Source organism: Pongo pygmaeus, chromosome X, assembly GCF_028885625.2.
Source record: "Pongo pygmaeus isolate AG05252 chromosome X, NHGRI_mPonPyg2-v2.0_pri, whole genome shotgun sequence".
NCBI lineage: Eukaryota > Metazoa > Chordata > Mammalia > Primates > Hominidae > Pongo > Pongo pygmaeus.
This window is the reverse complement of record NC_072396.2, coordinates 110324179-110338827: the sequence shown is the minus strand read 5'-3', so window position 1 is coordinate 110338827 and position 14649 is coordinate 110324179. Positions and strand designations below refer to the sequence as shown.

Genomic DNA, 14649 nt, shown 5'->3' with positions numbered 1-14649 from the left:
CTGAAGGACTTATATTTCTAGGCCCCATCATGAGAGTTTTATTCAGAAGGTTTGGCTTGTGCTCAAAAGTTTGTATTTCTAAAAAGTTCTCAAGTGCCTCTAATGCTACATGTTTAAAAAGAACTCTTTGAGGAGCAATGTTCTAGTTGAAAACACAGCTTTGTATTTTTTAAGCTGCAAGTGCTCCACTGTTCACCTGGAGCAGGCAGACAAAAACAACAGGGTCTGTATCTCCTGGATCCAGACAAAAATACAATGACTCTTCTAAAAGCATAATTTTAGAAGGCAGAGATTCAGAATTACTGCTATGACAACTTCTTGGATAGGATCATTATAAAGGATTGGAGAGTCAGGCCATTGGCCTGAACCTCAGGGAGACACCTGAATAGCCTCTTGCGTGATTTCTTCATAATGGTTTAAAAAGTGAGATGATTCTCCAAACTAGAAGTTACGACTTTTAATTATAAAGTGTCATGGCTGCAGAACAGGGAGCAAAATGAATTGTACCCCCAAATCATCAACCTAACATGATTCTAACATGAAATATGGCTTTTAATTTAAAATGCTAGGATGGCTGTAGAGCAGGAGGCAAAATACATTATTCTCCAAGTTCTCAACATGTTTCTACCATGAAATGTTTTATGAAATGGGAAGAGTCTTACCCACTGTCATGTGGATCCTGGTGGGTCTGGTTCTGTGGTCTGGCTGTCTTGATTCTCACTCCAGCTGCTTGTCCAGCAGGGCCTTTACCCAGCTCAGCACTTCTGTGGTTGCACGGTCTTTCCAGGGCTTGGCTGGCATCACATGCAGATTGCCCAGGTCATGTGCATCTCTGATATTAACCTATGCTGTTCAAAAGGAAGGCAGGGAATAAAACCAATGAAATGGGAAAAGTGACAAGAATTTTCCCTACCTAAACTTTAACAGGCATGTCATTCTAAAACATAGGAATGAGGCAAAATTTCATCCATGATGTAGATGCCATGTTTATTTTCCTTCTTATTTTTATAATTTGAAATGCTCTCTGGGATAAATTTATGCTATTTAGTTTATGTTGAAATCATCTCTGAAGAAAAGTATGGTGGAGTGGAGATAGGCAAAAAAGAAGTAACAATTGTCTTGTGTATACTATGAGTCAGAATGTAGATTTTGTTTGAATGCTCACATCAGTTATCATGTAGAATTTTTCTTCTTTACACATACAATTTTTTTTCAATGCAATTGCAATTACATGCTGTCTCATAGTTTACTAATACAAAATAGATTCATTGCTTCATTTGTCTACTTCATAACAATGGTTGGCTGGAGAAAATTCAGAAAATCTGTCTAGTGCCCTCTTATGATGACAACCAGAACTGCTCATGAGTTGAAGGGGACTTTACTCACTATCAGATGTAGTTTCTATCCTTATTCCATAAGGACTACATCCAGCTAGCCAGGAGTCTTCTCAGACTTCTAGAATTTTCTATGTTAAATTTAAAGGTTTTGTTGTGTGGGATTCTAACCAGATCATAATGTCTTCAACTACAGTGTTTCTGATTATGAAAACATCCAGAAGCTTATTAAAAATTGAGAAGATGCAAAAAAGTATATGCAAAATAAAGTACAACTCTAGACAAATAACCACTATCAATATTTACTATATGTATTTCTAGAATTTTTTTTACATATAAAGATAAATGTATCTCATTTGAAAATTTGAAACCAGCTTCAGATCCCACTCAAGAGCATAGCTTGAACATCATTCACCTAAATATTTTCCACATAATTTGACATAAATGACTTTAAATGAGGTTTTCCCCCAAGCCTGTAGCATTTTATCTCAATATTTCCCTGAAGATGTAACAAACCCCAGATAAATATATATTAATAATTTTAAAAAGTAGAAAATGGTAAAGCCATCCCTGTCTCTACAACTATGCAAGTAATCTTGTTAAAACTTTCATAGATATGTTTTTCCTGATTTGTATGTAGTAAATATACATAGGTATACTAACATACATATTTATTCTTAAGTTAGAACATATAGTATGTGCTATTATATATTTTTTTTCACCTTATACTGTTTCTCAGGCATTTGCCAAATGCATAGTATTTCATTGTATAGATGTACCATGCCATATAATATTTTGAAAACTGCATATAGAAATAAACCAAATCCTCTGTTTCTCACTCTTAAACTTAGATGATACAGAAAAATGGCTCTTCCTGACCACGCTGGTATCTGTGATCTGAAAGAATAAACTTCAGGGAGGACACATGCAGGGCTGTAATTGACACAGCAACTATGCTACCCACTTGATCAAGTCCAGGAAAATTTCCACTATTGGCAGAAGACAGGGGGGATATGGGAGCATGTCTTTGTGTGTCTATGTGTGTTAATGTATTTGAAACAAAAGGGGTATGCTGTTTCAGCTTCATTTTTCTTTCATGATTATAAAAATAATCACTGAGTAATCTAGTCTAAAGATGCTGAAATAGGTTAAAAAATAATATTAAAATGGTGACCTGGTCACACAGAAATGCTGTTAACATGAGAGATTATTTTCCTCCAGATTTTAAAAATCACATATATACATGCATATATTATGTGAAAGTACCTTCACTCAACTACCTGTTTGATCCCTTTTTCACTCATGTACATGTGACACATACAGTCTTTTTATGTATCAATCAACTTATAGGTGTATTTCCCCCCATACTGTCAAATATTTCTAAGTTATTTTTCTGTGCAAATTAATAAATGCCTAAACATTCAAACAATAACGGAGTGTCTAACAATATAAACAAGGGATACCAACTCAATAAATTAGCAGGAACGGTCATGCTGCACTGAAGCCTTAATTTAGAGGCTGTAATCTGATCACCCCTTCTCCCACTGTGGACTTGTAAAGCATTGGAAGATACAAAAATTCCAGAGGATTAACTCCTTCAAAATGCCAGCAATTCTCAAAACCACACACCTTTCCCACCACTGCAAGACTGCCATCCCTATTTTTCTTATCTTTACTCTAAGATCCTGAGAAGTCACTAGAAATTAAGTAGCTTTGAGACAGCCATTACCTTGAAGCTTCTTGTCAGCTGCAACCTGGTGAAATGCAGCTCCTCCCCCAAGACTGGCCAGGCACAGCTCCTTTCCTAGAGGCTCAGAGGAGGGTCCGCCCCCTGGCTGTATGAAGAACAGAAAGCCCCTCCCTGAATCAGGGGAGGGGGAATTGCCAAGAGAAACCGCTGAAGTGTTGAACTGCAGGAATGTTCATTTTTAAAAAACTTTTAAGTGAAATGTCAACAAGTGTGCTTAATTTCTATTCAAACCCTTAGGGTGTGCCATTTCTTGAAGAAAAGAGGTAGCAAATCACTTTATCATATAATCAAAACCCAGTTACTAATATTCCTTACATATTTTTTTCTTGCCATCTCTGGCATCTTAACCCCATAGGTGAATTTTAGACCCAGCTGGTCAAGTCCATTAAAATAGACCGCTAAAGATATTGATTTAGATTACACAAAAACTGTACATTATTTGAGGGAGACTTTATTTCTTTATAATTCTTTTTTTTTTCTTTCTGTTTCCAGGACATGGTATGTCTCTACTTTTATTCAGTTCTTCTCTAAAACCCTTCAGGAAAGTTTCAGAGATTTCTTCACATATGTGATTATTTCTTGCTAGATGTTAAAATCATTGGCTTACCAGGAAAGCACTCATTTCATATGCCGTCATCAATAATTGACAATTCTGTTTCTTTTTCTTTTTATTTTTTATTTTATTTTATTTTATTTTTTTTTGAGATGGAGTCTCGCTCTGTCGCCCAGGCTGGAGTGCAGTGGCGCAATCTCGGCTCACTGCAAGCTCCACCTCCCGGGTTCACGCCATTCTCCTGCCTCAGCCTCCCAAGTAGCTGGGAATACAGGTGCCCGCCACCACGCCCGGCTAATTTTTTGTATTTTTAGTAGAGACGGGGTTTCACCGTGTTAGCCGGGATGGTCTCGATCTCCTGACCTCATGATCCGCCTGCCTTGGCCTTCCAAAGTGCTGGGATTACAGGTGTGAGCCACCGTGCCCGGCCGACAATTCTGTTTCTTATGTTTTGTTGTTTTCACTTGGGTGATTCAATGTGAGGGGAATTAATTTTTTAAAATTTATGTCTTTATTTACAGGTCTGAAATATACTTTGTACATTCTGTTCATCAAAATTCTATGTTAAATTTAAGTATAGATTTCTGATTTAACTCAGAAAGTCAATTGTAATTATCACTAGTAATGATTTGGGGAATAAAGTATTTTATTTGGCCTCTGTATCATATAATATGTAGTATTACTTATATATATATAATTACAATTTTAACATTCACCTTTATATAAGCATTAATATTAAAATAAAAATACCAATAAATCAATGAAAGCCATCTCTAGGCTGGTGTATTACTGGGGACTCTAATAATTAGAGTATATAATGCTTTGTGCTATAAACAACCCCTAAATCTCAGGGGTTCAATCCCCCAAAAGTTTATTTTGCTGATGTCAAGGTTCAACGTAAGGCATCACGTGGCCAAATAGGGACAAGTTTCTCTGTTCTAAGCAGTCATTAAGAGACCCAATCTTCTTCCATCCTGTGGCTCTATCATCTACTTGGGTCTTAAAGACCTTCATTACATTCTTTGCATCTAGCTAACAGCCTAAACAAGAGGGAGGATGGAGGGCCATATGGAAGGTTTTAGTGGTCAGGTCTGGCAAACATCACTGCTAGTTAACAGTCCACTAACCAGAATTTAGGCATGGAGCCCCAACTGGCATAGAGGCTGGGTAATGTAATCTCCTTGTGACCCCAGGAGAAAAATGAGACAGAGGTTGACAAACATGTAGCGTTCTCTCTGTCACAGGAAATTTTCCCTTACAATCTTTTTTTGTTTTTTTGTTTTTTTTTTACAATCGTATATCATATTTGTAATGAATGAGACAGAAACTTCTAGTTGCTCACCGAAGATCCACTCTTTGCATTCTTCCTCATTAGCAGAACACCAGTTGTATTGAAGGTGGCAGTTTAATCTCCTAAAATATTGTCTTTCCCAGACTCCCTCACTGCAAGCCATGGTCATGTGATGGAATTTCTTGCCAAAGAACGCAAGCAGAAATTGCTGTGAAGATTCTAGAGAAGGCATCTCTAAAGGGGGATAAATAACCAGCTTGGGCTTTTTTTTTTTTTCCACTTTCCCACTTTCTCTTGCTTCCCAGAATTTGATCATGATAGAGACAGTTCAGGCAGCCTTTCTGGACCATAAAGTCACTTCGGAAAAGGATGCAACTCACTAGGGACGTGTGACCCTAAGCCACTCAATAATGGGATCACCTCATTCCAATCTCTTTAAGTTAGTGGAACATTCTTAAGAAGTAAGAACTTCTATCTTACCAAAGCCTCTCTGTTTTCCAGTCTTTTTTTCTAGTACTAGAACAAAATAGTTGATCTTATACAAATTACAATGAAAAGGCCAGGCTCGGTGGCTCACGCCTGTAATCCCAGCACTTTGGGAGGCTGAGACAGGTGGATCACAAGGTCAGGAGATCAAGACCATTCTGGCTAACATGGTAAAACCCCGTCTCTACTAAAAATACAAAAAAAAAAAAATAGCCGGGCTTGGTGGTGGGCGCCTGTAGTCCCAGCTACTCGGGAGGCTGAGGCAGGAGAATGGCGTGAACCCAGGAGGCAGAGCTTGCAGTGAGCCAAGATAGCACCACTGCACTACAGCCTGGGTGACAAAGCAAGACTCTGTCTCAAAAAAAAAAAAAATTACAATGAAAATAACATAATTCTTATCATACAATTAATCCTTTCAATGCTTTCAAGGTATTAATACATGATCTAAAGAGGATTATCAGGCCAATATATATATGGCTTTATTTAAATGATGAGATTTATTTTATTATATATTTTATAATGCAGTATTTTTCATTCTGCCTTCATTTCACATGTTTGGAAAAAAACAAATGCCCACAGAGTATGATAATTATGTTAAAATTTGTTTTGCTTTATTTTGGATATTTTCTAGATTGCACATAAAGCAGGAAATGCTATACTATGGCACCATTTTCAAAATGAAATGCAAAGGAAAAGATTAATTCCATGAGCAATATTTTCTATTTCACCAATTTGTAGAAGGAGGTGGAGAAAAATGATAACCAATAATAGCAAATGCTAATACTGCACTATTAATATTTTTATGATAAAGATAGATAACATTACAGATATAATAATATCTAATACCTATACAAGTTTTCTATATGCCAGGCAATGTTCTCAAGCACTTGACATATGATCTTATTTAATAATTAGATGGTTATTTCCTGGAAGAGAGGGCCATAACCAACTCACGCTGTATAACATTAGTATTATTATTAATAATGACAATGACGATAGAAGCCAAAAGTGTTTTCTTACCATGGAGATTATATAAGGGGTGGGTCACCTAGGGTGTGTTTACAATACCTTATGATTTCATTTATATGACATTTTCAAAAAGACGTATAGCTGTGGTGAAAAGATCAGTGTTGCCAGGTGTTACAGGTGGGGAAGGGTGTGGCTATAAAAGGACAAGCCAAGGAAGTTGTGAGGGTGATGAAACTTTTCTGACTGTGGTGGTGGTTATATGAATCTTTATATATGTTAAAATCCAGAGAACTCTATACAAAAAATGGTCAAGTATAGTGTATTATACTTTAAAGTATGATTTTACTGTATAGCAATACAAATAATAAAAATTTAAATGAAAAAATGTAGTAATGACCATTATATAAAAAGCAAGTCTTTGCAAGTATGCCTTAGAAAGCATCTGCTTCTTCCTAAAGCATATTTAATAACAGAAATTCCCCAAATAAGACCCATACATATATTTTTTCAAAAGCACCAGTTGCACTTCCACTTAGGATATAAAAAGCTGTAAGAGAATGTCATTCATAACTTAATAATGATAAATCTCTAGATAACCTATGAAATCATAACTTTCCTTGAGCCTATCAGGGAACTGAGTTAAAGTGAATTCCAAAGGGTAATCAGCCCCTTTAAAGAAAGACAAAACATATGAACCTCTGTCCAAGCATGGAGACAGAAGTGACGGTCATACAAGCTGAAATTTTAATGAACTTTTACAAATAAAGCATGGGTTAGCTTTGTCAGTTTGGAATATCTGGAACCCCAACACTTACACACTTACTGCCAAGTTCTTTTTCACAGTCTTTAACCAGAAGCTCAGAAAAATGACTCAGGACAAAGCAGGAGACCTAAAAGAGTCCACGTCACTGGTTCTGGTAAGCAGAAGGTAATCAGCTGTTGCTGGGGGACAGACATACAACCCCACAGAACCTTTCTGTCATGAGAAGCAAAGCCTTAAGACACTAGAGGAGAAGCAGCAAACCCTCTCCTGAACCCAGGCAAAAATCCCTTGCTTCTGGTGGAAGGGTAGAAGCAAAACTTACTTGCCTGGGAGGGAGAGATAGGAAACCCCCTAATTTCCAGGACAAAGGCAGAGATCCATTGCTGCTTGGGGAGAAGTAGAAGGGAAAAACCTCTGCCCTGGAGGAAACCCTCTCTAACCCAGTTCTTAAATGAATGAAAAGCAGCCTGAGAAAGAGGCAAGAAAATATATCTGACCAAAGATCAACCACATATACAAATCAGAGGTTAGCTGCCATGGGGAGAGGAAAGAATGATGAGAAAGCCTCACCCTAAAGGTCCATGTTCATAAAGCCCCGCTAAGGCTGTGGCTAGACAGGACAACAGACAGTACTTCCTATCTCACCATGAGCCTAGCACCTGATAATAACAGCAGTCAACTGCTGTCATGTGAACAAGAGTAAGAAGAGAGACCCTCTGCTGGTGGCACAAGTATGAAGAGACTACTGAAAATTTACAGTGGAAAATCATTGAAAAAAATCTTGTAGCACTCCAGGCTCCAACTGAAGCACAAATAATATAAGTTATGCAAGCCAGATGACAATTAAGTGAGGAAAGGAGGAAAAACTCTTCAACATATTTTATAATACCAGCATTAACCTGATACCCAAATTAGAAAATAACAAATAAAGAAAACTTCAGATCAATATCTCTCATAAACATAGACACAGAAGTCCTTAACGAAATGCTATTAATCAAAGCTGATGATAAGGAAAAAGAATAATACATTATGACAAAATGGAGTTTATGGATGGTTCAACATTTGCAAATCAATCAATTAATATTATTCACCATATCAACAGACTAAAATGGAGAAAAAAAATCATCTCAATATTTACAGAAAAAGCATTAACAACATTCTACAAATAATGATAAAAGACATTTAGCATAGTAAGAGTTTAATGGATCTTCCTCAACCCGATTAAAGGCATCTACAAAAAAACAAAAAATAAAAAGCCTATGATTAACATCATATGGTAAACCACAGAATGCTTTCCCCTAAAATCAGAAACAAGGCAAGGATGTTTGCTTTCACCACTTTTATTTAGCATTACACTGGTAATCCTAGTCAATACAATAAGGCCTGAAAAATAAATACATTGCATATGGATTGGAAGGGAAGAAGTAAAATTGCATTTACAGACAAGATGATGTATGTAGAAAATCCCAATGGATCTACCAAAAAAAAAAACTATGAAGCTGTGAGACCTAATAAGTAACTTTAATAATAATGCCAGACATAAAGTCAATATAAAATAATTTATTTTATTTCTACACAATAAAATTTGGAATTTCAAATTTTAAAGAGTACCATTTGTAATATCATCAAAAACTGGGAAATACTAAGGGAGGATAAGTATGTACAAGATTTGTATGCTGAAGACTTCAACACACTGATGAGATAAATTAAATAAGACCTAAATAAATAGAGAAATATACCATGTTCTTTGACTGAAGAACTGAAATACTAATTTTTAGGATGTTGTATCTCCCCATTTCTGTAGAATTATTGCAATCTCAATCAAAATCCCAGTAGGTTTTTCATAGAAACTGAGAAGCTAACTCCAAAATGTATGTGGAAAAAGCAAAGGAACCAGAACAGCCAGATAAATTTTGAGAAAAAAAATACAAAAGTTAGAAGATTCATACTACCTGATTTCAAGGCTACGGTAATCAAGACAGCTTCTTCTTATTGACATAGGATTGACCTACAGATCAATAGAATGCAAACAGACCATCAAATATAGCCAACAGATTTTGGACAAAGGTAATTAAATGAAGAAATGGTGGTCTTTTTAACAAATGGTACTGGAACATCTGGACATCACATACCAAAATATTCTTCCTGACCCCTCAGCTAAGAAGATATACAAAATTACTCAAAATGGGTTAGCGACCTAAATATAAAACTAAAAATTATAACTTGTAAAAAAAAAGTAGAAAATATTTAAGATTTTGGGCTAGGCAAAGATTTATTAGGATTTAAAAGGCATAAACCATAAAAAATTAATAAATTGGACTTGAAAACAATTTCTTTTCAAAACATAACATGAAAAGAAAACCCAGATTGGGAGACAATACTTGCAAAACACCTATGTGATGAAGGACTTTTATCCAAAATATATAAACAACTCTCAAAATTCAATAATAAGATGATTATTGACTAACCCAATGAAAATAGACAATTTAAACAGACATTTCATCAGAAAAGACATATGAATAGCAAGTGAACACATGAAAATATGCTCAACATCATTAGTAATTGAGGATATGCAAGTAAAACCACAATGAGACAAATGTCCCTCTCTGACAGCTTTGAAGAGAGTAGTGGTTCTCCCAGCACACAGCTTGAGATCTGAGAATGGGCAGACTGCCTCCTCAAGTGGGTCCCTGACCCCCAAGTAGCCTAACTGGGAGGTACCCCCAGTAGGGGCAGACTGACACCTCACACGGCCGGTTACTGCTCTGAGACAAAACTTCCAGAGGAACAATCAGGCAGCAGCATCTACGGTTCACCAATATCCGCTGTTCTGCAGCCACCGCTGCTGATATCAGGGCAAACAGGGCCTGGAGTGGACCTCTAGCAAACTCCAACAGACCTGCAGCTGAGGGTCCTGTCTGTTAGAAGGAAAACTAACAAACAGAAAGGACATACACACCAAAAATCCATCTGTACATCACCATCATCAAAGACCAAAGGTAGATAAAACCACAAAGATGGGAAAAAAACAGAGCAGAAAAACTGGAAACTCTAAAAATCAGAGCACCTGTCCTCCTCCAAAGGAACACAGCTCCTCACCAGCAACGGAACAAAGCTGGACGGAGAATGACTTTGATGAGTTGAGAGAAGAAGGCTTCAGACGATCAAACTACTCCGAGCTACAGGAGGAAATTCGAACCAATAGCAAAGAAGTTAAAAGTTCAAAAAAAAATTAGACGAATGGATAACTAGAATAACCAATGCAGAGAAGTCCTTAAAGGACCTGATGCAGTGGAAAACCAAGGCACAAGAGCTACATGACGAATGCACAAGCCTCAGTAGCCAATGCAATCAACTGGAAGAAAGGGTATCAGCGATGGAAGATGAAATGAATGAAATGAAGCAAGAAGAGAAGTTTAGAGAAAAAAGAATAAAAAGAAATGAAAAAAGCCTCCAAGAAATATGGGACTATGTGAAAAGACCAAATCTACGTCTGATTGGTGTACCTGAAAGTGACAGGGAGAATGGAACCAAGTTGGAAAACACTCTGCAGGATATTATCCAGGAGAACTTCCCCAATCTACCAAGGCGGCCAACATTCAAATTCAGGAAATACAGAGAACGCCACAAAGATACTCCTCGAGAAGAGCAACTCCAAGACACATAACTGTCAGATTCACCAAAGTTGAAATGAAGGAAATAAATGTTAAGGGCAGCCACAGAGAAAGGTCAGGTTACCCACAAAGGGAAGCCCATCAGACTAACAGCCGATCTCTCGGCAGAAACTGTATAAGCCAGAAGAGAGTGGGGGCCAACATTCAACATTCTTAAAGAAAAGAGTTTTCAATCCAGAATCTCATATCCAATCAAACTAAGCTTCATAAGTGAAGGAGAAATAAAATACTTAACAGACAAGCAAATGCTGAGAGATTTTGTCACCACCAGGCCTGCCCTAAAAGAGCTCCTGAAGGAAGCACTAAACATGGAAAGGAACAACCAGTACCAGGCACTGCAAAAACATGCCAAATTGTAAAGACCATCAAGGCTAGGAAGAAACTGCATCAACTAACGAGCAAAATAACCAGCTAACATCATAATGACAGGATCAAATTCACACATAACTATATTAACCTTAAATGTAAATGGGCTAAATGCTCCAATTAAAAGACACAGACTGGCAAATTGGATAAAGAGTCAAGACCCGTCAGTGTGCTGTATTCAGGAACCAATCTCACTTGCAGAGACACACATAGGCTCAAAATAAAGGGATGGAGGAAGATCTACCAAGCAAACAGAAAACAAAAAAAGGCAGGGGTTGCAATCCTAGTCTCTGATAAAACAGACTTTAAACCAACAAAGATCAAAAGAGACAAAGAAGGCCATTATATAATGGTAAAGGGATCAATTCAACAAGAAGAGCTAACTATCCTAAATATATATGCACCCAATACAGGAGCACCCAGATTCATAAAGCAAGTCCTTAGTGACCTACAAAGAGACTTAGAACTCCCACACAATAATAATGGGAGACTTTAACACCCCACTGTCAACATTAGACAGATCAATGAGACAGAAAGTTAACAATACCCAGGAATTGAACTCAGCTCTGCACCAAGTGGACCTAAAAGACATCTACAGAACTCTGCACCCCAAATGAACAGAATATACATTCTTTTCAGCACCACACCACACCTACTCCAAAATTGACCACATAGTTGGAAGTAAAGCACTCCTCAGCAAATGTAAAAGAACAGAAATTATAACAAACTGTCTCTCAGACCACAGTGCAATCGAACTGGAACTCAGGATTAAGAAACTCACTCAAAACCACTCAACTACATGGAAACTGAACAACCTGCTCCTGAATGACTACTGGGTAAATAATGAAATGACGGCAGAAATAAAGATGTTCTTTGAAACCAACGAGAACAAAGACACAACATACCAGAATCTCTGGGACACATTCAAAGCAGTGTGTAGAGGGAAATTTATAGCACTAAATGCCCACAAGAGAAAGCAGGAAAGATCTAAAATTGACACCCTAACATCACAATTAAAAGAACTAGAGAAGCAAGAGCAAATATATTCAAAAGCTAGCAGAAGGCAAGAAATAACTAAGATCAGAGCAGAACTGAAGGAAATAGAGACACAAAAAACCCTTCAAAAAATTAATGAATCCAGGAGCTGCTTTTTTGAAAAGATCAACAACATTGATAGACCGCTAGCAAGACTAATAAAGAAAAAAGAGAAGAATCAAATAGACGCAATAAAAAATGATAAAGGGGATATCACCACCAATCCCACAGAAATACAAACTACCATCAGAGAATACTATAAACCCCTCTATGCAAATAAACTAGAAAATCTAGAAGAAATGGATAAATTCCTCAACACATACATCCTCCCAAGACTAAACCAGGAAGAAGTTGAATCTCTGAATAGATCAATAACAGGCTCTGAAATTGTGGCAATAATCAATAGCTTACCAACCAAAAAAAAGTCCAGGACCAGATGGATTCACAGCCGAATTCCAACAGAGGTACAAAGAGGAGCTGGTACCATTCCTTCTGAAACTATTCCAATCAATAGAAAAAGAGGGAATCCTACTTAACTCATTTTATGAGACCAGCATCATCCTGATACCAAAGCCTGGCAGAAACACAACAAAAAAAGAGAATTTTAGACCAATATCCTTGATGAGCACTGATGCAAAAATCCTCAATAAAATACTGGCAAAACAAATCCAGCAGCACATCAAAAAGCTTATCCACCATGATCAAGTGGGCTTCATCCCTGGGATGCAAGGCTGGTTCAACATATGCAAATCAATAAATGTAATCCAACATATAAACAGAGCCAATGACAAAAACCACATGATTATCTCAATAGATGCAGAAAAGGCCTTTGACAAAATTCAACAACCCTTCATGCTAAAAACTCTCAATAAATTAGGTATTGATGGGACGTATCTCAAAATAATGAGAGCTATCTATGACAAACCCACAGCCAATATCATACTGAATGGGCAAAAACTGGAAGCATTCCCTTTGAAAACTGGCACAAGACAGGGATGCCCTCTCTCACCACTCCTATTCAACATAGTGTTGGAAGTTCTGGCTGGGGCAATCATGCAGGAGAAAGAAATAAAGGGTATTCAATTAGGAAAAGAGGAAGTCAAATTGTCCCTGTTTGCAGATGACATGATTGTATATCTAGAAAACTCCATCGTCTCAGCCCAAAATATCCTCAAGCTGATAAGCAACTTCAGCAAAGTCTCAGGATACAAAATCAATGTGCAAAAATCACAGGCATTCTTATACACCAATAACAGACAAACAGAGAGCCAAATCGTGAGTGAACTCCCATTCACAATTGCTTCAAAGGGAATAAAATACCTAGGAATCCAACTTACAAGGGATGTGAAGGACCTCTTCAAGGAGAACTACAAACCACTGCTCAATGAAATAAAAGAGGACACAAACAAATGGAAGAACATTCCATGCTCATGGGTAGGAAGAATCAATATCATGAAAACGGCCATACTGCCCAAGGTGAATTATAATTTCAATGTCATCCCCATCAAGCTACCAATGACTTTCTTCACAGAATTAGAAAAAACTACTTTAAAGTTCATATGGAACCAAAAAAGAGCCCGCATCACCAAGTCAATCCTAAGCCAAAAGAACAAAGCTGGAGGCATCACGCTACCTGACTTCAAACTATACTACAAGGCTACAGTAACCAAAACAGTGTGGTACTGATACCAAAACAGAGATATAGACCAATGGAACAGAACAGAGCCCTCAGAAATAATGCCACATATCTACAACTATCTGATCTTTGACAAACCTGACAAAAACAAGCAATGGGGAAAGGATTCCCTATTTAATAAATGGTACTGGGAAAACTGACTAGCCATATGTAGAAAGCTGAAACTGGATCCCTTCCTTACACCTTATACAAAAATTAATTCAAGATGGATTAAAGGCTTAAATGTTAGACCTAAAACCATAAAAACCCTAGAAGAAAACCTAGGCAATACCATTCAGGGCATAGGCATGGGCAAGGACTTCATGTCTAAAACATCAAAAGCAATGGCAACAAAAGCCAAAATTGACAAATGGGATCTCATTAAACTAAAGAGCTTCTGCACAGCAAAAGAAACTACCATCAGAGCGAACAGGCAACCTACAAAATGGGAGAAAATTTTTGCAATCTACTCATCTGACAAAGGGCTAATATCCAGAATCCACAATGAACTCAAACAAATTTACAAGAAAAAAACAAACAACCCCATCAAAAAGTGGGCGAAGGATATGAACAGACACTTCTCAAAAGAAGACATTTATGCAGCCAAATAACACACGAAAAAATGCTCATCATCACTGGCCATCAGAGAAATGCAAATCAAAACCACAATGAGATACCATCTCACACCAGTTAGAATGGCGATCATTAAAAAGTCAGGAAACAACAGGTGCTGGAGAGGATGTGGAGAAATAG

The 14649-nt window shown here is 37.2% G+C and overlaps 1 protein-coding gene across 16 annotated transcripts in view; it reads right to left on the bottom strand.

Moving 5' to 3' along the window:
- The window catches only part of PWWP3B (PWWP domain containing 3B), a 41284-nt gene that overhangs the window by 4115 nt on the left and 22520 nt on the right, over positions 1-14649 (bottom strand). For 4 of the 16 annotated variants that reach the window (XM_054472328.1, XM_054472322.1, XM_054472326.1 and 1 more), the window contains 2 exons: positions 3064-3195; positions 663-848 (listed from right to left, as the gene is read on the bottom strand). The gene's annotated coding sequence lies outside the window, so the exon portion shown is untranslated. Of the gene's footprint in view, positions 1-662; positions 849-3063; positions 7977-9098; positions 9155-12632; positions 12796-14649 lie in introns of those variants that run through there. The other 12 variants (XM_054472334.1, XM_054472333.1, XM_054472330.1 and 9 more) reach the window with 5 other exon arrangements.